The sequence below is a fragment of the Heliangelus exortis genome, chromosome 6 (genome assembly GCF_036169615.1).
Source record: "Heliangelus exortis chromosome 6, bHelExo1.hap1, whole genome shotgun sequence".
Classification (NCBI taxonomy): Eukaryota; Metazoa; Chordata; class Aves; order Apodiformes; family Trochilidae; genus Heliangelus; species Heliangelus exortis.
In genome coordinates, this window is record NC_092427.1 from 11,255,296 (window position 1) to 11,280,323 (window position 25,028).

The following is a 25,028-nucleotide window of genomic DNA, read 5'->3' on the forward strand; positions in this document are numbered from 1 at the left end:
GTAACTCAGGAAAGAGGAAGGACCTGAGAAAAGTAGAGAGAGCCTTCCTCAAAGAGGACTTTATTGCATCATTAATGTGTGGACCAAATACAGGCACAATTCTTTATTAATGAAGTGAAAAAAATTTTTTTTTTTTTTGAAGATGAATCATCTGCAAACAAGCTTATGAGAAAAATAGAAGGCCAAAGAGGCATGCCAGAGAAGGAAGTTTGCAGAGTCCAAGGGCTTCAGAGAAGACTGCAGTGGGACTGCCTCTGAGAGTCAGCATTTATATCACTAATTCTTGCTGGGTTTACCTTCTGGGACTACAGCCTTGGACTGCTGCCGGGACATTTGTCTTGGACTTGGCCTCTGGGTTGGTGAGTTAGTGATGGAATGACACATGTCTCTATTGTGCTGAAACATGATGTTTCCAAATTGCTTAGCCTGAGGAGCTTTGGTCTCTGATCATTCTGTTTCTCCTGCCCCAGTGATGAGAGGATGTGTCAAGTAGTTAAAACACAAATCTGGGAGCTGGATGAGGTGGCCTCTGTTTCTGAGGCTGCCACAGCCTATTTGTGATTTTGGACAAGGCAAAGAATGACAGATGTTAGATGTAGGGTTTTCCAAGTGCCTCAGGGCTCTGTTAGTGCTTCTGTCATCAGACTCGATGGGACTTTCTCCCTTGACTTTGCAGGGAACAAGGACCTTGTATTATCTGTGTGAAGTAGGTAGGTTTTGGCTACAAAAAAATGTGTGTTTGCTGCAATGCAGGCAACTGTTGTAACTTTTGCAGATGCTGTTTAGTAGGCAAGGAAACAGAGTTTAACTAAAAAGGTAGGTCACATTCAGACCCCAGTTACACAAGTTCAAATCCAAAACCAACTTGGTGTGCTTAGCCAGCAGTCTTTGTTACAAAAATATCTGCTACTTCACAATCACTCAGTATAGGTCCATGTGATGCAGCATGGGCAGGGGAACAGTGAATGGAAATGGATTAACTTGGTTCTAAAATATGTCCCAGACTCTAAATAAAGGAGCATTGCAAGAGGTTAGCTTTGTAATACTGCTTTTCCACTGTAGTATTATAAGAAGACATTATTTACAGATTGTGCCCAGCTTGTGCTGCCTGAAACTAGGAAAAGTTTCTGTGTTGGAGAGGCTGGAGCTTCTGTTCGGAAAAGAGAAAATAATTTTCAAGTTACTTTTCCTTATGGAAAACTAATTTTTTATTCTGACAGAAATATGAAATTTCTCATTGGTTTTATAGAAGAATCAACCCAACACAGTTTGTAAAGAGAACTGATCTGGCCCCATCCTGGAGATGCATTTGCAGACTGTCTGCCAAAGACAGAGAGGTCCCCACAAAGTTGTTTCAGGGGAAGTGGCAGTAGGGGTCCTGTGGGCAGCTCCCAACCTGGGAGTCCTCTGGAAAAGAGAAGCTTGTGAAGGAGGCTTGAGGAACTGATCAGGTGGTGCCATTTGCAGAGTCTGCAGAAAGGTGTTCTGTAAGCCCCAGAAATCCCAGCTAGCTGTTAATTTGCAGGTTGGTACACTGAGCATAGGTTTGGTCACCTGATAAGGGAGGACAGGACCATACAGCCCAATCCTGGTGCTGGAAAAAGATACACAGCCAGAGAGAGCAAGTGCCATAGTCCCTAGGGAAAAAGGAACAGTCGTGTGTTCCCTGTGCTCTGGAGGCTTCCTCAGGCAAGTCCCTCCTGTCCTGTGGGCAGTATAGAGGCCATGGAAGTGAGAGCTGCTTGACTGCTTATTGGGCATCCTAGAAGCCCTGTGAGTTTGATCTTAAAATCAACTTTGTCTTCAAGTACTTTGGTTTCTGATGGCTGCTGCAAGCTTGGGGTTACTGGCCTGGACATGCCAGAGCTGTAAAAGCACAAACCCTGTTAGCTGTTTCTCTGGTGTCCTGCAGTGTGAGCTGGCAGATGCTGATGCTGATAGAGACCAAGATAAGCTTGGTCTCCTTACACCTCTTTTTTGCTAAAACTAGTGAAACCAATAGACTGGACATGTCAGTGTTGACAAACCAAGCTTTACTGTCAGAAGATAATTGTGTTGGGAATTTCCTGGGCATATCTCCTTGCTGCATCCCTGATCCAGTTTAAAAACAGTTGCAAAGAGTGAACTTTGCTCAAGCTCAGTGGATTTTATTTCTCTGGTCTTCATTGCCCAGAATGATGCTCAGAAGCTGTGTTCTTTGAAGAAAAAAAGGTTTTCTCTTTGACTAAAAATGTTTGCAAATATTTCCTGTCTCCACTTCAATTCTTGTCATATTATTTTAAATGCTAATGAGAATCATGGCCATATACTATAAAAATTCTTTGCTCCCTTAAAACTTTTCTTGGAATAGCCAAAGACAAAAAAGGTAATGAACTAAAGCTCCCCCTGAGTCTTTGACTCATCCAATCTCCTACATTTACCAGTGTTAAAGAAAAGTGTGCAGCTTGGTGTGACTGCCCAGGATGCTCTGTCCTGTTCTGTGACTTGTCTGGGTGTCACAGTGTGCATGTGGTGCAGGACTGTGCTCTGTCCTCAGGTGCCTGCCACACTTCATCATCAAACTGAGCTCAGGATGAATGTCAGCTACCATGGAAAACTATTTCCAAGCAGCTGTACATTTAATTAATAGAATTAGAATAAATTTTTCATCTCCAGTATAAATCCACTGAAGGAAAGAGTTTGTTTAGATGCATACCTGTTGAAAGTAGAATCTAGACCTAAATGTTGTCTTCAAGCAGGATCCCAGGCCCAGCCCCTGTGATCTTCCATATACATCCATGTATATATATATAATAAGTGAGACCCTTAAATTAATAGTCATGGCTGTATGTGGAAGAGACAGGAGTGAGAACAGTGCCCTGCTCTGTGGTATTCTCAGTAGCAAGCAATGGGGATGTTTGGGAGGGACCGGCCCATAAATTGGGGCTCCTGCCTTCCCCCAGCTGTGCTACTGCCTTGCTGTAAAATCCTTTGCAAATCACTCACCTTCTGGGGAGGTTCAGTTTTGCTTTTGTGAAGTAGGAACAATGATACCATTCAATTGTGCCTCCATGGCAGTGACTGAGTGGGGCTAACAAGCAGTAATGCAGTCTTCAGGGAGTGGCAGTGCTGAAGCTGCTCTAGTGAGTGTTTTGTACTAGGAGAATAATGGATCATTAAAATATTTAATCAACAACCTCTGGGTATATATATCCCACTTCTGCATTAAATGCTCTTCGTGATTTAGGGCTTTATTATGTCTTTCCCTCTTTTGTTTCTCTCATGTTCTCATCAACAGGAGCTTCACTTTGGACCATGATAAATCTTTTTAACCATACTTTCACTGGCTATAATTGTTAGAAAATCTTCTGTGTGTATATATGTATTTAATAGTGACCCCATTATCACTTTCTGAACTATCTTGGTTTTTTTTGAAGAGAATCAATAATGAATTTCCATATGGTCTATACCTTGTAAAAAGATTATCTCTGTTTATTCTTTTTATAAAGTTTTCAGAAGGGAAGGCACTGTCCCAATGCACAGAAGCAATTTTTCTTTTCAATGGATCCTGTGACTCAAATCTAAACCTTTGCTCTCAGAGGAACACTTTTCAAATGTTTACTTACTGCTTGATTCCTGATAGGCAGTCTGGAAAAAAAAAAACAGATGAGGTGTTGCTCCTGAAAGTTATACTGCTTTATGTTGTTTGAAAGGCAGAGATTGAACTGATTTGTCTAGCAGCTTGCCTTTTCTCAACTGGGGGAAAGAATTCTTTGTAGCTTAGGCTTTTATCATCAGTCCAGTAAAAGCATTTTATATATATGTACATAAAAAATCATATAACATTTATATAAAGCCTTTCATCTTGATGGCTCCAAAGTAGTAGACAAATTTGTCAAGCAGTTTGTCATCTACTTGCCTCACAAGTTATCTCTTACTCCAGCACAAAAATAGAGGTATTTCTATGCTGGATGCAATTATTCTTGCTACTAATAGCTTTTCAAAATAACCATCAGACTCGTAATGCATTAATTACAAAATTTTAATCTAAGACCTTTAGAAACTTTTTCCTAGTCAGCTAAGAGGATTTAATTAAACATGAAGCCTCCTGCTTGTTCAAGTGAGGCCAGGGGGGAACTGGTGCAGAAGGTGTGCTGAGCAGGAGAGGATCAGCACTACCTATGTGCTGTGGGTAACAGGGAAAACAAGGATGAATAATACAGTGCTGAGGACAACAGGGTCTTAGAAAGATCCCCTTCTGACAGCCACTTGGTGATAAATTCCTCTTCTGTGGCATAGCTGGAAGAGAGTGTTGTATATGGATGAAAACTGCAAGAACCAAAAGGGATGCCTGCTCCTCTCTGGTACTCCCATACCCACCCCTGCCTTGGAGAGGAGCCCCTGTGCTAAGAGTGGGTTATCCTTCCAGGTCTGCTGGTGTTCATCACAGCAATTTGTCTGATACTTCATTAGTGACACCATGACCTTCTGTGGACAGTATTTCTATGAGCAGCCTTAAATATGAGCAGCATTTGGCTCTTCTGGAAGACTCTGCATTCTCACTTCCCACACACCTACACACTCCGCATCTCCGAGGCTTCACCAGAGGATCTTCTTGGCTGCTGAACCTTTCCCTTGAGCAAATCATTGGCTACCTAGTGAGGAAGCACATTGCCAGGTGACTCAGGGTTTTGTGATGGGATCCCATGGCCTGAAGAGCTATTTGTTGCCTGCAGTGTCTTTCCCTGCACCCTTGGCACATTTACGTTTCCTGTACAAAACTTGGCTGAAGGAGTCAGAGCTGCAAGACATCATCCCAAATTCCAGCTGGGATGCGTTACTTGGCTACAGGACATTCTCCCCTCTCTGCCCCCCCCTCAGCCACTTCCCATGTTAAATAGTTTCTCAGAACTCAAAGAGGGAGAGGGAGATAATCACCAGGCCAGTGATTCTGCTAAGTAGAAAAATTACATAAATAAATTAGCCATGATTAATTGCAAGAAATCGTCACTTCTCGCACTTGTCTGGAAGCTGTAGCTTGCTGAAAAGACAGCCCTGTCTTGCTCTTGGGGGGCTGGGATGAAGTAAGTGAATGCTGGGTTAGGGATTTGTTTTACACGTATTTTCAAATTGGGGAAGAAAAAAAAAGTGTGATTTATTTTCTTTTGCTGCAGCCTGCTCCCAATTTTCGGTTTACATTAATAGCTGTGGGAACAGCAGTTCTTATTGCCATATATTTTAGCTATTAACACTGTGTCTGGTTTGACAGTACATCTCTCTTAGTTGTTTTTTTTTTTTTCTTTGCAATCATAAAATATAAAATATGTATCAGCGTTCCTTTTTAATCTCCTTTGGTATGTCCAGCTATTTAATTTGTGTCTTTCTGCCCTCCTTTGGAATTTTGTTTTTCTAACATCATGGTTTGAGAATATAATGGTTTGAGAAAAAAACAACTCTCTATTAAAACATCCTTTTATTTTTTTTATTTTTTTAGAAATTTGTTTGAATTCATATTTAATGGAATTATTTCTCCAGGAACCCCTAACAGCTTTTTACCCTAAATGTTTGCTTCACTGATATTTTAATTGCTGTAATAATCAGCATTCTGAATAAGGTCTTTCCCCTAGCTCAGTAAATCCATACCAGCTGAGTAAAGCATGTCTATGATTTATGTGCAGATAAACAGCTTTGGATCCCATCCAATCACTTCATCAGTTTTAATTTGGCTGCCTAATCAGTAGCAAACAGGAGGGTTGTTTTTCTGTTGCCTATTGTTTTGTTTTGATTTTTACAGGGTGGGGGGTGTTAACACAGGGTTTGGCGTGTTCCCTACAATGGCACAGATAGCTCCCCATTTCTCATCACATCTGTGTCAAAGTCAGCTCTGACTTTCTGAAAGAGTTTATAAGAGGGGATGAGTTGCCAAGACCTGCCTTCGGGCTTTTGCTGGTATCTAAGGAACCATCCAGCTACACAGTCTGAACAGCAAGTCTGCTCTTATCTCATGTTTTATAAAGGACATCCCTCAGATGCCTGAGAAGAGTGAAAAGGCTCATTATAGCAGCAGATTCCATTTCCTGTGTGCATTTAGGGGTTGATGCCTTCAAAATTATTTTCCCAGCAATCATGTTACTGCTGTTGCTGTTTCTTACTAATGACTCTGATGGGGTGCAGGAGGTGGAGGTGTGTGGTGCCTGTGGGGTGCAGCTGTTCAGGGGTAGGAACACTGCTGCCTGCTCTCACCTTTGCAACTCCAGCCCATAGGTCTCAGCTATGTGCACAGTGCTGTAAAGGCCAGGGTGGTCCAGCTGACCCAGACTGAGTGAGGTTCCTTTAACTTAAGGCTCATGACCTGAGTTCCTGACCCCATTTTTGTCCAAAATAACCCAAGCAAATGCCTGTTAAGGTTAAAACATTGGATCATTTACATTATTATCTTTTAGAGCCATGTGTCCAGAGGTGAAGTGTTCTCTGATATATAAGCAGCCTCTGAGGGATTACAGAGAGCAGCCCCATTTTGGTCATCAGATCTAGGGCAAGCAATACCATCTGTAATAATAAAGCTTACCTAAAGAGCTTAGTTTGAGTAGTAAACCATGTCTGTGTGTCTCTGAACCTTGTCAGCTATCCTGTTGCCCTTCATTTCAGCATGTAACTCTGCCTGGTCACTGCCTTTAAAAAGGGAGATGTGATGAGATAGTGGTGGTTGTGTTCTCTATTTTTTTCCTGTTCCATAGCAGCCTGTGCTATTTAATCAGGCAGCAGGTTTGGGAAAGCTGTGCTAGGCTAGGTGGCCACCACTGGACTGTTCAGGAGACAGCTTAATTTGAAAGGAGAAGACATTGCCATTTTTCCTGAGGATTCAGGAAAATGAATCCTGAGGATTTACATCATAACCTGAATGACACATACCACTTTTTTTCCCCCGTTTCAGGTTAAAACTCCACAGCTCTTGTGTTTCACTATTACCAAGAAGAATTCCAACTAGAGCTGGGACTCTAAGTTCAAACATTTTGGCTCAGCCTTTATTTCCTGCACACACCCATTTCTGTAGAGACTTTAAATGGAGCTTTGAATCATCATGAAATTCAGAGAATTAGGCTGGGCTGGAGGGAAGGGCAATGGATTAGGTTTGTGGCATTTTGGGATCAGTTTGCTGTGCAGATGTGCATGTCCTGGGGGACCCTGGGTGATGTGTTTAGTCCATCTGCTGTGTTGCTTTTTTTATAGCATGCAAAAGGGCAATAATGCCTTAGCCTGGGGATGAAGAGAGGTTAAATCCCATTGCCAAAGAGAAGGCTTTCAGGTCCCATGGTGATTCTGGTACAGCTCCACCTCTGCTGTGGCAGTCAGCACTCTTTTTATTGGCAGTGCTCGAAGATTTTTTTGCAAATTTTTTTCTGCTCTTCTTGTACATGGTCAGAGGAAGGCAGCAGGGCTTGGCCAGGGCTGGGGAGCAGTCAGGGACAAGGTGACAGTCGAGCTGAGCTGCTGACTTTGTGCTGCTCTGCAAAGGCTGGGAGCTGGCTGTGGCACTAGTTCCACAGGCTCCTTGCCTCAGGATGGGCAGTTTATTCTTTAAATTGTAGAATTCCCTCATTGTGGCTTAGACAACATGGATTTGGAGGGGTGTATGGAGAGAGAAGTTTGACCATTACCCTGTGCTCCTTATATTACCCATCAATTCTTTTTAATTGATGACAGCACTACAGAGGGTCTACCTGGCTTGGGATTTTCCTGGCTTTGACTGAGCACACTGCAACTTTTAACCTCAACAGGAGCCTGAGCATCCTGTTCTTGTTAAAAGTGATGTGAAAGAAACTTCCAGAGTCCTGAAAGTTTAAGACTATTCCACCTGTCTACTGTAATGGAGAGATAGGAAAGTTTTTATGCTGTAAGCTGAGAGGGAATTCAAACATCTGAGAAGTAATTTCAGGAGGAGGCTCAGTTTCTTGCAGATCAAAAGGTGAGTTTAGGGAATTCTCCATTCTCTGGCCAGAAGGGAGCTATTATGTTTAGAGAGTCAGGCAGTTTGCAGACCAAAAATTCTGATGATCAAAGCTGAGAGTTTGTGATGGCCAGTGGCTTACTTTTTAGAAGACTGACAGTCCTGGAGGTTTGAGCTAACAGATGCATCTTATTTTCTTATAGTCTTGGATGCTGGACTCTGAACTGCCTCCTGGGATACCAACAAAAAAGCATTGTCAAAATTTTAAAGAGCAAGAGTCAAGTGACAGTGGAGACTGAGTCCTTTTGTCAGCTTCTCTGTCACCCTTGTAGTTCCTTCAGGTTTCCCTCCTTCAGGATTCAGCTCTGGCAGAACAGCTGCAGAGATTTTCACATCCTCATCCCTTCCCTATGATTTCTTCCACAGGGGAAGACTGATAGGAAAAGGAAGGAAATGTGAGAGTGCATGTGCATGCTAGTCTTAAAATGTTGAAAGAAAGACTGTGGGAGCATTTTCTGGGTTATGGGAAAGTGATGAATGAGGCTTCTTACAGAAAACAGTTGCTTCAGTCCTCCCAGTGAACTGGGTCACTAGTTTCTCTGTTGCTGCAGCTTGCTTAGATGTTGCTACATTTATTGTTACTTTTTCTTATTTTTTTAATTTTCCTTTATCTCTCCTTCCCCTTTCCTTTTTTTTTTTTTTTCTTCTCCCAATTCACACTATTCAGAAGCTGTTGTTCAAGGAATAATTACCAGGGTGGTGAGAGGTTTGCCTGTGGCTGATGTCTGATAGTGCATCCCTGAGTGTGTCACCTTTACCATGAGAGCCCTCTGGCATAACTTGACAGATCTGATTTTAGTTTCCCTGGAAAAAATGTTTTGTCTTTTTAGTATCTCCATTCTGTGTCTATGGTGCAGAGTTAACAGCATGTGCTCCTTCTCAGGAGTGCTGTGAGGAAAAACCCCTCTGGTTTGTGAAAGCTCAGACATTGCTCTGCTGGAAACCATGTAAATAACTGGATAAATTATTTCAGTGGTATCACCTGTTGAGCATAATAGGTAGCAGGGTCAGAATCTCTTCACAGTGAATTGCTTCTTACTGGCTGAGTAGGATTTTTGCTCACAAGCCATTGTGCAGAATGGTCCTCTGATTTCTGCTGGCTCTGTCTTTTCCCTGCCTACACATTTAGCTTCTTGATCTCTTGCTGGTAAGCTCCAGGGAGCAGAGACTGAGATGGCCAATGTCTGCAGAGTGCTTAGCACAAAGCCTTCAAACAGTGTAGGCTTTGGGGTGCTGCTATAATATGAAAGTAAAGGATAAAATATTAGAAAAGAATCCAGAATTCATTAAAAATTGTTACAATATTTTCCCCTTTCCTGCTATCAGATTATGGAAGTTTTGAATAAGACAGAAGTGTGAAAATAATGAAAATAACCTTTGAGGTGTCAGTTTCTTGAGCAGATTTGTTCATGCTGTGCTTTGCTTAGGGACCAGCACCCTTGGTGTTTCAGAGAGGGAGGATATGAGCTCACAGCTAACGTGCTAGCTGTCTGCCCTGCCAGCCTTGCTTTGAGACCTGGGGCAAACCATGTAGGCTGTGTTCACACCTCTTGATCTATCTGCAGCTCCTGGGTTGGCTTGAATTGTTTAAATAGGTCTTTACTAACCCATATCTGGCTGCATTTGTGAGTAGTTCTGCTGACAGAATGGGAGGTGCAATGAACTCTGGCAGGGGTGAATGATGGGGCAGGGTGGTGGGGACCAAAATGTCCCCCAGCTGAACACCACAGTGGGGAATAAGGTGTGTGTTCACAGCCTGAATTTCTCACTGCTGCAGGTTTCCCACTTGGAAACCAGGACTAGAGCAATTCCTTGTCTCTTCCGTGAGGGTGTAGCACTGAGGAATGGGAAAAGTTCAGGCAGGGCTGCACAGTTTCTAAGGTCGATTGAGCATGTTAAAATATTTATTGTTTCTACAGTCATTTGCTGCTAGCAAATCTGCAGGCTGGGAGTTTTACAGAAAGCAAACATGAAGAGAAAAGATTGCAGCTGAAACAAGTTTTGAATCAAACTTCTGATGAGCATTAAGGAAAATTTTTACACTGATAAAAATTCAGTAATATATTCCTTACATTTTGTTTCCAAAATAAGATTAAAATTTGATGTTAAATTCTCTTCCCTATTAGAGAGAAGATATAGTTAGCAATATCCACTGAGGAATCTTTTTCTGATGTTTCCACAGGTTACTAAGGATTTTCCTTGGAGCGTGACTTCGAATATGACACTTCAGTAATGCAGAGGCTGTAAGTAAATAACATAATGTTTGCACCCCTTCTTTAACAGCTGTGTCTACATTCTTCCAGGGTTTCACTAGAGCTCATCTTTGCTAGAGTCTACTTTGCAGTGAGTTTGCAAGGACGTGACTCAAAGATGACACAGTTCTAAAGTAGCTGGTGCTGTGTTAGATTGTTTGCTTTATCAGTTTCTTGTCTCGTTTAAGAACTTCAGTAATGGTTACTTAATCTGCAGGAGGAAAGCTGAAGACATCTGTCAGTATTGCAGGAAATGCGACAAGCAGACAAAAATAAAAAATTAGCTCATTAGTATAGATGAGCAGTGAATAAAATACAAGGGTACATTACCAAGAGCTGGCATGCAGTTGGTTCCCAGGCACAGAACAAAGGCCAAAAACCTTATTTTGCTTGTGATACCACTAATTAAAAATGCCTACTAGAAGCTGAATGAATGAATGAATGAATGAATGAATAAATGAATGAATGAATGAATGCAGGGGGCTGCTGCCCTGGTCGTGTATTTTTTGGCCTTTGGTAATTTGGTGTCGGAATTGGCTATCTGAGGAATCTTATCACAGAGGCAGGATTTTGTGCCATTCCTGGTTGTGAATGCTTGAAAAAGGTTACAATTTCCTTCTCTTCCTCAACTTTCCCCATCTTTTTCTAAGATGAATTAGTCAGCTGTTAATTTTGGTATCTCTTTTCTGAATTCTGCATTGTTTTTCCTGATCACTTCTCTCAAATCTGCTTAATATCCATTTAATTCAGTCAGCTACTCAACATCCAAACCTTTTTTAATAAAGAGAGTGCTAATTTTTCCTTTTATTTCAATTGTAGTTGATGGCTTTCATCTGGTGTTATCACATAACTCAATCACCTGCCACTGGAATTTGTAATTTAATCAATAAAGGGGGCCATTTTTCTCAAGGAGATCAAAAGAGAAAGCTCAAGGAAAATGCACATTAAAAGGAAGGTGAAGAACAAAAAAGGATGACAAGAACTGTGGTTTGCACTTCATAGCTGCACACCCTGGTGCCTGTGTCTGCCTGGCAAGCAGCAAGCAAAAGAGCTGCTGCTGTTTTAGAATTAATGAATCTAATTATTGTCCCTATGAACTCACCTGGCAAAATCTAGAGGGAAAAGCATGGATCTTACATGGAAGTTACTGTGACAAGTACCTTGCATCAGCTCCACCATACTGAGTGGTGTTAGCAACCCTGTACGGAGGCAGCAGTATTCACACTACCAGTTTGATGTGGAGAGACATGAAGAGATGAAACTCGGTGTTATAAGAGACCTCCTTGTTGCACTGCTGTTTCTTTAGATAGTGGAGGGAGTAGCCATGGCATCAGGCCACTCATGGTGTGCTCACTGAGCAGCTCAAGGCTTTGCAGCACAGGGATCTCCCTGGCCTCAGTAAAAGGGGTCTGTGCGCTCTGTACCTGCTCTGTCCTCTGTCTCTGTGTTAGCTTCCACTGATTCTGCTGCTCCAAAGGAGGGGGTGGTACTGCCCTGCCTCAGAGGGATGAGGGGATGGTTTATTCATTACTGTCAGTGAAAGCTCTCTTGGTTTCATGCTCTGGCCAATTTGAGAAGTGCAGTATCTATAAGAGCATCCCTGTCAGTGTTACTGTGGAAGTGAATTTTGTCTCAAGGATGAAGGTATATTTTGCTCTTAGCAACATGCCTATTTCACACTGCCAAGCAGCCTGGAGCAAAGCTTGTGAGGGACATTGAATGCCCCACTGGAGAAGCACTTGTGCTGGCTCACAGCTGGGAACCTTTCTTGGTTCCTTGTCTTCAGAGAGTGAGATTGTCTGGACAGGTCTCAAATATCAGGCCTCTAAAGTGTCACCCATGGTTTTGCTGATAAATTGCTGGTAGGTATTATGGTCTCAATTTGATAAGGTCCCCTTAACTCAAAATGAAAGGTGTCAAAATTATTTCTTCAGAAAATGTTAAGATTAAAATTAAAGTAAATAATTGGTCTTTAAAGGACATCAAAATACTGCTTATATGCCTCCCAGTGCCCCACTTGCTAGCACTATGGCCACATTTTCTGCAAATGAAATGTTGAGCACATCTTTGGGGATGAAGCAGGCACATTAGTAAAGAAATATTTAAGAAGACAACATTTTGGAGGATTTTTAACATGCAGCGTGGCATTTGCCTTGAAGATCTTAATACTCCTCTTGAGTGCTGCTCCAGATTGAGTAAAAAGGTATTTAGAGAGTCTTTAGGTGATTATTTTCAACCTGCGTTGGCAAACTTTTTCTGAAAATTTCTGAAAATTGAGCTGAAAATTTCATAAGACAATAAGACAATCAACTGATGAACTCTAGGCTGAATAATCTTTTAAAAAAACCACCCCAAACACTCTACAGCAGCAGCATCACTTAATGGTGATAGGGGTTTGTTTAGCGTTGAACATTTTGAACTGAAGAATGGCTGGACAAATGCTGCACTGAAAGAGCTTGGTCGTAATTTCTCAACAGTTCTGTCTTCCTACAGCTCTCTTGAATTCAAGTCCTGCTCCTGTTTTTCCCAGCTGTATCAGAAAGTTCTGGACAAGGAATGTGTGAGGTGTGCCAATCAGTTACAAAGCTGCAATTGGCCAACTTCAGACAGATCGCTCCCTCTGCCCGTGGAAAATATCACTGAAGTCTTCTCTTATATGAGTAATATTGTAAATATTGGTTCATCCTTTTTCCATAAACCTATGTTTAAGCCTATTCTCCAACCTTTCAACAATGCCAAAAGATTACCAAAAATGCAGCACGTGATTGCTTATGCTCCTTGGTTCCTTCTGGTGCACACCAAATAATGTCATCAAAGTCAGTGCGGTTCTGCCTGCCGTGTTTGGCCAAACACCAGTGCAGAATTTCTCTCCCTGAGTAGCTTAATGTGCTGTATTTGAAGATTGACTTTTTGGAGCAACTAGACTTTGACTGCCAAAGCAGTCTGGTTTGCCTAGCCAGGCAGCCTGGGGAACTGGGCTGGAGGAAGTGAAAAGCTTCTGGTGAAAACTGAGGTTGAAATCATTGCTCGGGGTTGCTTAAGCACTCAAGAACTCAGGGCTCTGCTGAATTGGAGTGTCCTCAAAAATAACCAGTAGCACATTCAGACTGCCCCTCTGTCCATCCCACAGTAATGACTTCCTCTTTTCACCTAAAAAGAAGAAAATAAGTAATTATGCCTTGGTCCCACTTGTTAGTGGTATTTTCCACAAAAATTCCCCCCCACAGAGTGGAATAACTGGGGGTTTGAGAATCATACATGTGTATAGCATGTCCAAAAATATATATATTCATTGATTTTTTTCATGAGTATCCCTTGCTCTTAAGCTGCTAAAACATTGTGAAGCACTTAGATTGTTTTTTCTATCCTTCTCCCAGCACCAAATCACTCATTTTATTGATGCCATGCAGATTAGAATTTGAAAAAAAAACCAACAACATTGAGGTGTCCTTTAGCTCATCTCTTAAAGGACATTGAGTTTTGCTTCCACTGGTTTTAAATTCAACAGGCTGCAGGAGGACTGAGTGTCATTTAGCTATTAAAGATTTTTGTTTTCCTGATCATTGTGAAGTAGCATCATTAACACAGGCAAATTTCCATGCTTCACTGTGCTGTGTCCATGGTACATTAGAGGCCCTTTCCCACTGGTAAATCTAGGTCTATTCTGTAAAATGAGGGGCCCATTGGCAGCTCTTTGGCAAGTGAGACAGAGGGACTATTTAATGAGAAGGAGAGTGGTCTAATAAGGGGGAAGAAGTTGAACACTACAAGCACAGGGCAAGATATCAGAAGGCCGATTTATAAACCACTGCACAGTTGGGCCAAAATATTAATCTGTTTTTGCAGGGCTAGAGAAGAAAGGGGATGCAGTTTTGGGGTAAATGAGTAACACGATTTTTCTGAAGTGCAATTTAGAAAAGTCAAGCATTCCATTCCATTTCTCTTCCCTGTATGATATGCTGTGCTTTCAGGCTAATAGAAACTGGTTTGTATTGCTTAATTTTCTTCTTTGAAATGGTGTATTGGCTTTTGGTGAAGATATTGGACTTATGCTTGAATATGTCTGGATTTTACAAATAGGTTTTTAGTTTAATAAGATGAAACTAATTAACCAGAAAAGTCATTGCCAATGGATTTTAAAAGTACATAAAAATACATTGCTTCTTCTTGAAACATTTCATCAGCCTTTTAAATGTTCCTTTTTCTTTCGTTTGCCACCAGTGACATAGCTCTGTGATGAATTTATCCCCTCATGCATTTTCCTGAAGACATTGATCTCTGGCCCTGATAGTGTGTGTAAAATGGGGGGTGGGGTGGGTGGGTTGTAGGATTGTGCATATGCATGTGTTTATTTCTGCCTTACTTTGCCCCTGGTGTTGTTCAATGTGTTTAACTTGTGGCCTGAAGAAAAGCAGAGCACACCAGCTATAAAAAGGTGTTCTTAAAAAGTTACTTAAAGTGGCACAGGACCCAAGGGCTAATGAGCAGTCTCACAAAACCAGGTGCTAATGCAACCACCAAAACATTTGGTGCAGCAGAGATGCTGAGGAAAGCAGTAGCACCTGGTTGTTACCCCACTGCATCCCTGGGAGAGGAAATGTCTCCTGGAAACTCTTCCAAGGTCCTTTATTATGCCAGCTTTGCCTCACAAGTGAGGGTGGGGACAGGGGTACACTGTCCCCAAGTGATGCAGAGGTCTGTAGAAATGAGGTCTTTCTGCCTGCTTGTCTCTGAACAGCACTGCTCATTTAATCACTTCTAGCAATATTTTACTTCCATTCTGAATGAATAAATATAAGGAAATTTTCGTACGAGGCCCCACCAGCCTCCTCTGGCCCGAAATTTCCATTGACTCTCTGCGTGCCAGAGAGCTGGGTGACACACAGGATATGGGTGCATGCTGAGGAACTACAGGATTTCTCTTTCCATTACCTCAACCCTCCCCATTCCCTCATAGCCTTGTGTTCTGCTTAAATTGCAAAGGCTATTAACTTCTCTGAGCCTATGGGGCGTAGCCCAGGCAGGCATCGCCTTGGAATGACATGGTTTTCCCTGCTCTGATCAGCTCTGTGTAAACTGAAGCATAAAGAGTCTGCTTCAATCCATAATAGCTTTGCTAGTTTGCTTTAGCTACAGGCTGATACAGTGATGACTAAAACATGGTACTTTGGGGTAAAATAGGGTGTCTATCCAAGTACATGGCATATGACACACACAATTATCTGCTGCAAACAGACATCTCTGTTCACACCAGCTTTGCCCAATCCTTCAAGAAAACATCTGGATCATCCAAAAGAATAACAAACACTGAATTTCAGTAATAGGAAAGGCTTTAATTCTCATCTTCCACTAGCAGTGGGAGTGCCCTTCAAGGCAGCGCCCTTTTTGCATCCTGCTTCCATTTAACTGTGATTCTCCCACTTAAAAAAATAAGTCTAGATATTTTACCAGCAGCCTGACATAATTACTAATACTCTGTGTGTTTGCTCTGCAACTGCAGTTTGATTTGAAGGAAATGATTACATGGAAGGCTTTAAAGAAGATAGTGCTTTCAATGGGGTGTGAACTTCAACACAAGCCAAACAGTTGCTTCAGGTCCTTCTGGATTTGTGAAACTCTCTCAATTCACCACACCAAACTGTGAATGATGCTGCCCTTTTGAAAAGCCCAACACCTCTTTCCAGTAGCTGTTATGTGAGCAGCATGTGCTGGTGCACATCCAAGCTCTTTTGCTGCTTATTTGATTCTCATTTTTTAGGGTTCTTTGTTGAATTCCTAGGCTGTCCCTCATATTAAAATGACCTTGTTCCTCCAGGGAAACCTCCCCCCATCCAAACAAATGGTACCGACACCAAATAACTGCTTTGTGGTATCCAGTTTTGTTCTGCATTTATTTTAAAGCTTCCCAGGAACCCTTGGCTACTTCGCACAAACTGTTAACTTGAGGGTAATAATTTTGTCTGGGTTTTGTCACAGAAATTCAATTAAGGAGGATTATGAACACAGTTGTAGGCCTGTTTCATTTACAGTTGCAAATGAAACCCAGGCCACACACTGATCGTTTATATAGGAAAGGAGATGCTGTGTAGCTGTGAGTGGCTGAATTACCTGCATGTTCCTTTGTGCAGCTTCCTTACTGCAGAAGGGAGAGGAGGGAGGCTTGCAAAACGAATACAGGAGTGACAGAAAGGCAGGAAAGAAATCACCAAGGGAAAAACTACCCCCACTGCTTTTCCCTAGGAGGCACACTTCCCATCTACACATAATAAACTCCACAAGGAATTTTTTCCTCCTTAGAAAACATATCCCAAAGGGCAAGAGTGAGTAGTCCTTTATTTTTTTTTATGGTTAACAAAGAGCAATATTCTGTTTTCATGGCCTTGGTTTGATTCCAAGTCCCAGAGCCACTGGGGGCAAGGCACATGGTTTACATGGCTTGTTTTTTTTTTTTTTTTTTTGTTTTTTTTTTTTTTGTTTTTTTTTTTTGTTTTTTTTTTTGTTTTGTTTTTTGGGTTTTTTTTGTTTTTTTTTGGGTTTTTTTTGTTGTTTTGTTTTGTTTTGTTTTTGTTTTTTGTTTTTTGTTTTTTTGGATTTTTTTGTTTGTTTGGTTTTTTATATTTTTATTTATTTACTTTTTTTTTTTTTTTTAATTATTTCTGGGCCATGATGTAAGCCAACCATTTTATTCCTTTTTTTGTATTTTCAGGCATTTCTGCAAACAGCTGAATTCTCCAGGTAGGAAGGGAGAGAAGAGGGGGAAGAGAGGAGAGGGCATTTACCAGATTAGAGCATAAAGATTGCTGCAGAGGCTGACTCCTGGTGGAAGCAAAATCTTTGGAGATATTGAAAGAACAAAAGATTTTGTTTATCTCGTGGGATGCCTTTTATAGTTATGAAGGGCAAAACAAAGGCAAAAGTTGTCTTGATGTCCTCTGATGAAATGTCTGTGTTTATAAGGGAGCAATATATCTCAGCTTTGCAACAATAAACTTGGGAATTACTTTGCAGCACTGCAGATATGTGAAGGGCACAACACTTGGTCATCTCTTCTTCCTTATATAGGCTTTATCCCACAGTTTTGGGTTCTGTCCTCTAACCTTTTGGCTGGGACATCCCACGCTGATTTCCCTGGGGTGTTGTCTGCCTGAAAACGCAGAGAATGTGACCTCCTATAAGTTAATCCTAATAAGGCTTAGCTCTCATCTACTAAATTTTATTGATGAGGAGTTATCACCATTTTGCAGATGGGGAAGAGAGAGGTGCCCAAAGGTGGAAATGCTGCCCCAGTTGAGTCAAGAATAGGAACAGCCCCAATCTCCAGTTCCTAAGTATCTAAGTATCTCCTGCCCATGAGCTCTGGAGTGCCTGCTAAGGAGGACATGCCTTGCCTTTGAATAAAGCTCTCCTCAAGTATACTCTATTTAACAACTTGGTTTCCTCCCATTTCTTGCCCTCTTCCTGAGCCTTCAATTTCTGGAAGGGTTTTACTGTCCTTACTGTGGTATCAACTACGTGTCCAAGAGGCTTACTGGATTCTTCACCAGATAAGGGGAAATAAGCTCTTTTGTTTTTACCTTTAGAGCAGATACTGTTTCCATACACCTCTCTGTATAAGGCCTTGACACTGTTAAGAGTATGAAAGAGGCAGGCAGCTTATCAGCTCTCAAAAACTCCAGCAAAATTCATTGGAAGTGAGGCAGTGAAGTGTGAACCTTATCTTTGCACTGCACCCAGGGCAGTTCACCCTGTGGTGAGGGTCTTTTACAGCAATTTATATTTCTCAGTTGTTTTGTAGTAGAGTTGTCTTGTGTCAGACCAAACTTCTGTAAGAGCTTGGTGTTCAGGCAAAGCCTTGATGAAAAAAAATGCAAGCCCTTTTATTACAGGATGGTCTGGGAATCTTAAATCTTTTGGGCACTTTTTCAGAAGAAGTTTAGACAACTGAATTCAGTGCCCTCAGCAGCTTTCAGTCCGGATGAACACGGCTTTGGAGTGGGTGTTATGATGAGATAGATCTGAGTTTGGATAACCTTGCAAAAGTCAGTGTGTGCCTGCTGGCACAGAAACACTGGGGGAGAAAAGGAGGAGGATCAGGGTTTTGCATAATATCAGGTTGATTGGGATGATCTGTCACAATCCAGCTTTGTTGAGTAATGGAGGAAGGAGATGAACCTTCATCAGAAGGGCATTCCCACAGGGGACAAGAGGTGACCTTTGGGAGTGCTGCTCTCCCACTGACATACCAAGTGTCTCGCTGCCTAGCCTGCCCAGGTGGGGAGGTGAAGCTCTGCCTGCATTTCAATCAGATGTTTTATATTTGGTAGAGCTTGAAGAAATAGCCCTTTTTAGCATCTTCCAATCTTTGAACAGTAGCGTTAGATCCTTTGCCTGGATAAATAACCTGAACGTCTGCACTGAAGAGCTGGTTTTGATGGAATAACTTCTGCTTTGCTCCAGTTCAAGCAGAGTCAAATATCTCTGGAGTTTTTAGAGTTTCCAGTAGTATCCCTGATCTTAGTTCCTAAACCTCAGCAAAAGGACAGAAAGAGACTGTGCAGGATGTGAAATACACTTTATTTGATATGATGCCTCATGTCTTGCATAAAGTGCTTTTAGATTCATGACATCTGGCAGCATTGCCCTCTCACAGTGTAGCAGAGAAATAATCCTTTCAAATCAGCTCTGATGGAGAGTAAAATGTTTTTTTACTAGCCTAGTTGTAAAATCATATCTGATTCTTTCCCTCCTCTGACTGCTAACTGGTTTAGCACAAAAAGTTTACACACAGAGTAGCCATTTCAGCTGTTTCCCTGGAACTTAATGTACATTCTTAATTATTTTTCTTTCTTTTTGGGGTTTTTTTTCTTTTTGTTTTGTTTTGTTTGTTTTGTTGTTTTATTTGTTTGGTTTTGAACTAGATTTTTTTTTTACAGAAGGAAAAATGGGTAGTTGAATACTAAAGCTAGTTGAAGTATTGTGAGACTGTGTTGGACTTAGGTCCTTTTCAGCCAAATATGACTTGATCTGTTTATAATGGAAGAATTGAAAGAGATGTGGGAAAGTAAGGCTGAAATGCACTTGGGAGCCTGTATTTCAGTAATGAGGTGGAGACTGACCATTAATATGGGAATTCATAACTCTCCAAAGCCACCTCTTTTGAGCAGCTGCTGTAAGCACTGGCAGTGCAGATTGCACAGACTAATGCTCTTTCCAAGCAGCTAAAATCCAATGTTTGTTACAGCTTTATGTATCTACAGTCTCAAAAGGAGCCATTTTTCTTCCCTTTAGTCAAACTCAGAAGAGGAAGAACATTAAATAGCCTCGAACCACCCAGTCTGTCTACCATATGTATGTGCCACTGAGCCATGCCTGTGCTGTCAGTGCTGACTCTCCCTGAAAGGTGGAATCTGGGCTGGTTGCTAGCAGTCCCTGTTGTTGGAGGCACTGGAGAAAAAATGCTAATGTTGATCAGAAGGGAAAGGTTTGAAATTGTAAGCAAACACAGAAGATCCATCATGCGTTTTTGCAGATGATAAAAGGCTGACAGTGGCAGTCTGCTTATCAAATAACGAGATTTACTGAAATAGCCTGTGCTCTCATTAAATAGTTTGCTTTTTATGTTTTCATTTTATTTCCCCTTACTGAAGGTGTCTGGATTTTTTTTGAATTTACTATGACTGCCATGGCAAACTGGCTAATTTAGATAATTTATCCTGTTAGTGGTTAAAAGAAGCACGGACTGCAGTTTTCTCTCCTCAGTAAAGTAGTGGGACTTCAGCACAAAGCCAGTCCCTGTCATGAAATCTGAGCTTCCTGGAAAATAAATTATAAAATCAATGTAATAATTATAAGTTTGTTCCTTGCAAGATAATTGTGCTAGTGGAAGTGTGGCTACACATTTAATTTAGCAGGAGCCTAGTGCCATCAGTTATGCACAGAAAGTGGGATAGGATCGATCATTTTTAATCACTAGAGAAAAATAAAATGCAGAAACAAAAATGTTGCCAGCATGATATGACATCGCTGTGCTGAAGGGACCGTTCCTTTCATGGCTCAGTGAGATACTGCATTTTGTGTTTTTGTTCCCAGGGGAACAAGCTGCTGCTTTCCTAATTTTCTGAAAAAGTTTGTAAGACGAGAAGTGAAATATTAATAATTGAAAATGCAAGTTGCAGTAATGCCATAAGGATGTTTCTTGACCTATGGATGATATTCACTCTTTGTTGGAGAAAAGATCAGCAGAGGAACTGTGGGAGCCTGATGGATCTAAAAGGCTACCTGGAGATAAATATTTTTCTTGACTGAATCTTAATGTTGTGCCCAAGACTGGAGTTCTCGGTTCATAGCCTGCCATTTTTCCTGGAGGACCAGAGATACCAGGATTTTCCTGGAGGACAAGAGACTCTAGAGCCCCCTGCACTGGGTGTGGTGGCATTAAGTAGATATGAACATGGAGGGAGGGCTTTTGAACAAAAACAAATCCTCCTGCAGAATTTACTTTGTGAAGTTTAACAACAGTTTCTCAGTGACCTTCACTGACAAAGTTTGTCTCCAAAGACACTTTGACAGTGAACTGCATGGAGCTGACCCGTCTGCTGCAGCAGGGATTAAAACCGAGTTGACTGCTGAGTTTTTAACTTATGTGGTTCCAGGATTTTGGTGATTTTTTTTTGTTTGGGCTGTTGGGAGTTTTATTTGTAAAGGCTTATGGTGCAGAGCCATCCATCAATGCTGTTTTGAATGCTAACAGGACTGAAATGAAATATTACTCATAAGGTGCAGATGCTGTCACAATTCCTGAGTTTAACTTGTAGCACTTTTATGGGCCTCCCTTCCATTTTTTGTAGTGTCATTAATGGAACAGCAATAATAAATTGAAATGTTAATGGGGGATCATTTCACCAACAGCAGAAGGTACTAATGAAATGGGTAAGATAGTTGAAAAGAAAATAGCTTTTTAGTAGTGTGCTTTTTTTAACCATTGCCTCTACTTGTCTCCTTCCAAACAATTGGGGTAATCGGGGCATTTTATAAGTTATGACCACCATTTCTTAGAGACCTTTTTAAAATCAGGTGGGGCAGCCATGCTGGAAGCTGAAGCATGAGCAGACTTTGCTGTAGTCATGGTGATAATTATAGAAAGCACCTTTTGTCTGTGTGAGTTAATGACCTACATTAGCATGGTGTGAAAAAGTGGTCATCCTTGTATGAAGTGGGCTACTCACATCCTGTTGTAAGGTACTCAAAGTTAGCCCTCAGGTATGGCCTTGCATAGGAGTTAAATTCCCCAACAGGCAGGGGAATTTTACTTTACAGTCACAGATTTTTTGAAGGATGCTGAGAATTCCTTGGTGGCTCTGTCTCGCATTTCCTGCTGGTAAAGTGGAGGGGCTTGAGTTAATGGGACACAGTAGGATTTTCAGGCTTGGTCAGTTAATATCTGTAAAGAGTCAGTATCTTCCAAGTAGGTGATATACTGAGGGGCAACCCTCAGCTGGGAGTCAACAGTACCAGACACTGTCCAAGATCTTTCCCTGCACTGCTACACTTTGTTGAAGACCTCTGTACTGGAGTTAATTACAGCTGTGAGGGTATTTCTGTATGCATTTCTAAAAGTTGAAGGCTAAAATTTGCAATAAATTTGTGTTCTGGCCCCTGGTACTGAGCACCTGTTTGAGTCTTTTGATGCTTAGTTCTAGAAAGTTTGTTACAAATAGGTTTTCATCTCTCTGGGGATGTGCATTAATGCATTTGGGACTTTGCTTACACACAAATATAGTAGAGGTTTTGAAGTGGATTTGCAACTTTTTGCCCACCTTTCTTTCTTTCTTTCTGTAGCTTAAAAGATACTAGAGTAGGTCAAGAATTACATGGTTGAACTGGTTGTTTCCTGCAAGAGAACAGAGATTTGCATTTAAACATGACATTTAAACTAATAATTTCATAATCAGGACTCTAGTGACCTAGAAACTTATTATGGCCTTGTGGGTACAAGTATGTGCAGTATAGTTTTGCAAATAGAAAAAAAAAAACTATTTACAAATGAGGGATGTGATTAGTCTGATTCTCTCTTCTTTTTTAGGTATCATTCATTTAAAAATTACTTCTGTGTAATGTTGTTGTCTTGCTTCTGAGCAGGCAGACTGCATGAGCATGAGCCCACTAAGTGTGGGATAAGTACATATATGTGGAAGTGGAGAGATAAATGCCAATGTAGGGGCATTTGAAATATGAAAAAAAAAAAAAAAAGTCTGTTCTCATTGGCAGATAATCAGAAAAGCAGATAACTGACTGGAAATATTGCATTTTTTTTCTTGCTTAGGGCTTGATCCAATCTTGCCAAAATGAGTGGGAAACTTTCCACAATGTGCTTGTGCTTTGAGCTGGGACACCCTCACTCACTCTTTCTTTAACTGCAATAAATCGAGTGCCTCAGGCAAATAAAGATACGTTCAAGAGCCAGCACTACCAACACTACCTGGCACTGGCAAAGCAAAGTTAATCTGCTGTGGCTGCAATAACTCATCAGTGTGCAGTGAGGAAAGCAGCTGCTTTGAGTAATACAACATGGGGATGGATACGGGTGTGGATTTAACCCCAGCATGTGGCATGGGGTTATGCGTTGATTGAGGTGTCATTTTCATATAGACAGGTGACCCTAGAATGGTTATACTAGTGTGCTACAAATTTTTTTTTAACTCTTATAGTTTAGCTTTCTTTCAGTTGTAGTCAATTCCCCCCTGTTTTTCTTATGTCTTATAAAGTTCAGTGTGTGCAGATTTGGTTTGAGGATCGAGGTGGAGCACAGCTGGTGGAGCGGAGGAGCAGGGAGGGAGCAGATTTTTTTAAAGCAGCAAGACTTGTAGCCAAGAAAGATACTGCATTTATAATGTTCCCATTCTTCTCAATACTTAACAAGAAAAATGATTGTGTGTGTGTGACGTGAATATTCAGCACAGAGCTTTGGTAGCTGACCACTCTCTTTTCACAGCCATCCAACCGCACACACATTCCTAGGGGATTACCTCACTGCCACTGCTCCTCAAAGTGTGGGATATGCTGAAGCCGACCAACTGCAAAGCTCCTTTCTACTCACTGTGGTACTGATTTTAGTCAATGACCTTTAAAACCGCAAATCTAACCCTACATCTGTCCCCCAAAAGATTTTTCATCTGTTAGTTAAATGGGAGAGATGCTGGGAGTGGAAATAGGGTAGAGGCTGTAGGTTATGTGTAGAAATTCCTCTCCAAGCTTTCCACTCCTCTCTGGCTCCGAGCACTCAATAACTTTCCAGCCAGAGAATGTTTGTCCTTCCCTCATTCTCTCTTTTTTTTTTTTTTTTGTTCTTTCCTTGTTTTGCATATTCTAACAACACTATTTACTTCAGCCTTCAGCTCACACTGCTTTCTGTGCTTTCTTCCCGTCTCTCAATTGCACAAATAAACCACTGAGCAAAATTTGCATTTGATGGGAATTGTTAGGTGATATTAAGTTTTATGGGTGGAATATAATGTGTGTGAGTTGGCTTAATTATACTGAATTTTAATTTGTGACAAGGAAGTCTTTATCTGCACCAGCCTATTTTTGCCTTTTGTCTTTTTTGCTATTAAACATGCCACTGGATTTCAAAACCTGGGGATAGAAGGTCTGAGATAGTATTGCCTCTTTTATATCAAAATATCTGCTTATGCCGAGTGAAGTAAATCAGGATCATCACAGAGCTGAACAGTTAATTTATGCCAGGAATTTCTGAATGCCAGGCGGTCAGAGCCCAAGACCCAGATGTGTTGTAGCACCCTCTAGTCGCTCCATTGGTAAATTGTCTCACTCTAGAGAAGAGATGAAACCTTGCAAAAGAATTCAGATCAAGTAAAAAGTTGATTAAAAGTTTGTCCAGACTTCCCGTGCCCTGACATACTATCTACATAGAATCATAGAATGTTGGGGGTTGGAAGGGACCTCTAGAGATCATCTTGTCCAACCACCCTGCCAACGAAGGATCATCTAGGACAGGCTGCACAGGAACACATCCAGGCAGGTTTTGAAAGTCTCCAGAGCAGCAGACTCCACAACCTCTCTGGGCAGCCCATTCCAGTGCACCTTCACATTAAAGAGGTTTCCCCTCATGTTGAGGTGGAACTTCCTATGTTCTAGCTCAAACCCATTATTCCTTGTCCTGTTACTGGGCACCACCGAAAAGGGGTTGACCCCTCCCTTTAACACCCGCACACATCAGATGTTTATAGACATTACTAAGATCCCCTCTCAGCCATCTTTTCTCAAAGCTAAACAACCCCAGTTCTCTCAGTCTTTTTTTCGTGGGAGAGATGTTCAAGTCTCACAGAGTTTCTCTTGCCACTGCCTGTCCTGCTGTCACAGCCAAGTTTGCAGTTGAGGTGCAGTTTGCCACTGGGATTACTGGGCCAAAGTGGGCTGAGTCCACACACCTCTCCTGCCACCCAGGTCGAGGTTGTAACACTCGCAGAGCAGCAGGGAGCCCATGGAAGATTCATCTCCTTGGCTGCTGAAGCTTTGTTTCAGGGAGATGGGGAACCAGCCTCCCAGTTCACATTGTCACCATAATCTGCAATATCTGAGCTGAAGGAAGGGACAGAAGTGCCATTATTCCCTGGGTCACACACCTGACTATAGTGTGTTTAACTCATACCACTTCCCAGGAGCTTGGTTGGTGGTATTTCTCCCTCCAGGAGCATCAGGAAGGGCTGTGAGCCTCCTGAAGGATCTCCAGACCTGGCCTTCTGGAGCTCAGGTATTTGGGAGGGCTCCAT

At 41.6% G+C, this 25,028-nt stretch overlaps 1 protein-coding gene across 4 annotated transcripts in view; it reads left to right on the forward strand.

Moving 5' to 3' along the window:
* SEMA5B (semaphorin 5B) overlaps nucleotides 1-25,028 on the forward strand; it is a 273,579-nt gene that overhangs the window by 75,564 nt on the left and 172,987 nt on the right. For all 4 annotated transcript variants that reach the window (XM_071746657.1, XM_071746656.1, XM_071746654.1 and 1 more), the window contains exon 2: nucleotides 10,170-10,230. The gene's annotated coding sequence lies outside the window, so the exon portion shown is untranslated. The remainder of the gene's footprint in view (nucleotides 1-10,169; nucleotides 10,231-25,028) is intronic.